A 3,374-nucleotide genomic window follows, 5' to 3' on the forward strand; every position below is an offset into this window, starting at 1 on the left:
AGTGGTAAGTATGTATGCGAGGGAGTTCTGTCGACAGCGACATTCAGACGCCGTATGAAGGATGAGCACAGGGTGCGGGGGAGTTGGTCCACCTCGCCCGCCGCGACGGCCTCAAACAATCACAGAACACCACAGCACTCGTCCCGGTTCTCGTACGTGAGAATGCCACCGGAGCGACCGGCCGTCATACATCTAAGGGTCACTATCGGACGCAGAGAATCACGGCCCGGCGTTACAATAGGGCGTACCTATGACTGTGGGAGCCGACAATGAGCACTGCCTCTGACTGTGGGAGTCGACAGGTGTCGTCCAGTGCCGACAATGCGACGGTCGAGGCCGTGGGGGACAGCTGACGGCCGACTGTGTCCACTATGTGACCGACCGGTGACGGAACACACGGCCGTAGCTGTGACGGCACTCATCGCGGCCGTCTTGAAAATACCTGCGACCGCTCTCAGAGAAAGGGTGGCTGGGCAGGAAGACGGACGAGATGGTAGGAGCTGAGTGGTGCGCAGGAGTCCAGGCATGTGTCCCTACTCATTTTCCATATTCAGTAGAAAGGTGGGCAGAATAACGATTTTTGGGTCCTAGCTCAGCGACTTCACCGTTCAGCCACAAAATGTTTCAATTAGGTACAATGTTCCATGTTAAATCCACCCACCATGCAACAGGCATGAAAAGACACAAGCTCTTCTATCATACAAAGCGGAAGACGAGTCGCACGTTCCGAGCGTTTCTGGATTGCTAGCCCTTTACGGGCCGACGGTTGAGCCTTCCGCCTGGAGTTCCAGCGAATGTGTCGTGCGGCACAGCATGCATCAGGCGCGCGATGTGGGAGACATCTAGCGGCGGCGCTGGAAGCTGCAGCGTTCCGAGCGTGCCGCCGAGTCGGACACGGTGTACGATCTAAACCGGAGTTATAATGCAGTGGGGTAAGGTGGAAACAGCTTTTTGCATACAAACTTATGAAATACCGGTCAAGCTATCTACGAAACCAAGGCAAACGCGGGATTAAAGCATTTGAGGCAAAGCAAAGCACTCACCCACGTGCTGCTACGGGTTAGACGGCCACCAGTAACCGAGACTATAGTGACACAACTTCCGGCTCAAAATGAATCTCCTCATTAGCCATGAACTCTGTCCTCGAATAGAGTTCCCGCTGGCGCAGTTCGGACTGCCGGTAAAACTGAGAGCCCAGGTGGCGGTGCGCTCCGGGGGTGGACGCCAGCGGAGACAGTCTCCGACCCTGAGCGGTATCCGATTTCTGCTAACGAGCTGGGAATGGCCGCGGCCACCTGAGGCCGACAGCGCAGCGTCCGTGATAAACGAGAAAAACCGGGAATCCTGCCGAATTCGCTCATGGAGACAAAGCGATATATTCACCTTAGATTGCAACCCGTTGGGCGGCTTTTATTGGAGCGGTTATTTATAGGAAAGTTGTCGCCGCCGAAAGAAGCCCAGCCACGGGAAGCTCGAAGAGGCACATTTTCCGGAAGTAAATCTAAACATATGTTGTATGTATAATACTGAGCACGGTTTACAAAGCCTGTCTTACGGTCACACACACGGCAAAAGCTCGATAAGCATCAGACGGTTGCAAACGAGCACACATCCTAGGCATATTCACTCAGAGGATTGTCGAGTCTCTAAAACGAACCCTTTCGTAGGACAGAGCGTAGATAAGAATTCGGGCTTCATTAGCGCGAGACTCGAGCACCGTTCACTGTTCGCCGCGAAGACACCGCTCGCAGGGCGACACTCCACTTCTCCGGGGTCACGTCGAGTCAACGCGCCGACGGCCGGCCGCGGCCAGCCGGCGAAATGAGCCGACACTAATGATGAGGAACAGTTCAGTGGCACGCCTACTTTAGCGGCTAACGGCACAGCGCCGCCTCACCATATGAATTCAGCTTACTGGGAATGGCATTGTGTTCAGGTGGGTGTTGCTGTACTTTTGTTTTAAAAATATAAAATATTATGCGATTTGTCAGCCAACTGAACTGGACTCGCTAGCCCACAACGTTTCCTCCCGCATGATTTGCATCCGCATTTCGTATGTGCTCAGAGACTGAACGTGAAAGTCGTTGGCACGAAAAACTATGTTTTCAACGCTTCAGATAAGCAAATATATTGCAAAATGACTTGAACAATATTAATGTTATAAGACGCTCAGTAATAAACAATAAAACGTCTGATAACAGGCGGGTAAACATCGTAAAAGTCAGTTTTTGTACAAACATACATAAGTTGACAAATTACCTGTTAGAACAAACGTTTGCAACTGGCGGATCCCTGAACCTCCCGATAGGTTTGAAAAAAAAGAATTACAGTGCTAACACGATTAATATATCTCATAACAGTATCAGAAGTTTGGTTTTAGGTCGCTACGAATTTTACTTTGTTATAGCCATCCGAACACCCGGTATTCGTTAATAAAGCCATCCATCGGCCATTATGTCAATCGCATGTCGCACACATTGCAAAGTCGTCCAGCAGATAAGTCCAGCGATCCAAAGGGAGATAGTCAGACGCAACGCGACGGCTCAACATGCAAAGACATTGCACTTGCACTCGTTTGATTTGATATGCAATATGCAAAGGGATGATAAAGACCCGTTCGAATATGCAAAGACTCGTTTGAGCCTGATTAGACGGTACCTTGACACCTAGACCCTCAACAGTCCGGAAATGGTCAACGCGATCCGTAAAAATGACCTGCCTCACAAAACCGGACCAGTTGACGCTTCTATATCCGGGCATGAATAGCAAATGCTGCTTGGACAAATGATAAATGAATGTGTTAGTGACATCATTTTATTCAGAAGCAAGGACGAAAAGAAAACTTACGAAGATGAGATTTAAGTTAGTTTTATCCTTCTGGGTGGTCTCAAGAATAGAAGACGTGCTTTAGTATGCAGACGTCCGTATTATGAAAACATAGATCAACTGTGTTCATTCATGTATCCGACACAAATGTCAAGTCGTGAGGCAAGGAGGCACAATACAATCATACCAAAAGAAAACGAATAGCATGAAGGTGGTGCTCGGAATCAGCTGGGAAATACTCTCCGACGACGCAACTTTGTAGATGAAGACTTGGATGATGATGAAATACTGATGCGAGGATTGTAATGCGTTTCACGGACTATGTAACAAGAAGGTCGGCTCCCATAGTTGTCAACACGCACGCACACAAGACGTGCCGTTGTAGTGTTGCTTATGGTTTGGTACTCTGGTGTGCTAGCCCTTTCTCACGTGGCGGTATATAAAACTGAATATGCATGTAATTGACATCCCTCTGATCACTTCTTGCCCCGTGTCCCAAAATTCCCCTCCCCTCTGTGACCCCCCCCCCCCGTCAGCAGACACGCAGC

This window comes from Amphibalanus amphitrite, unplaced genomic scaffold, assembly GCF_019059575.1.
Source record: "Amphibalanus amphitrite isolate SeventyFive unplaced genomic scaffold, NRLGWU_Aamphi_draft 000153F_arrow, whole genome shotgun sequence".
Classification (NCBI taxonomy): domain Eukaryota; kingdom Metazoa; phylum Arthropoda; class Thecostraca; order Balanomorpha; family Balanidae; genus Amphibalanus; species Amphibalanus amphitrite.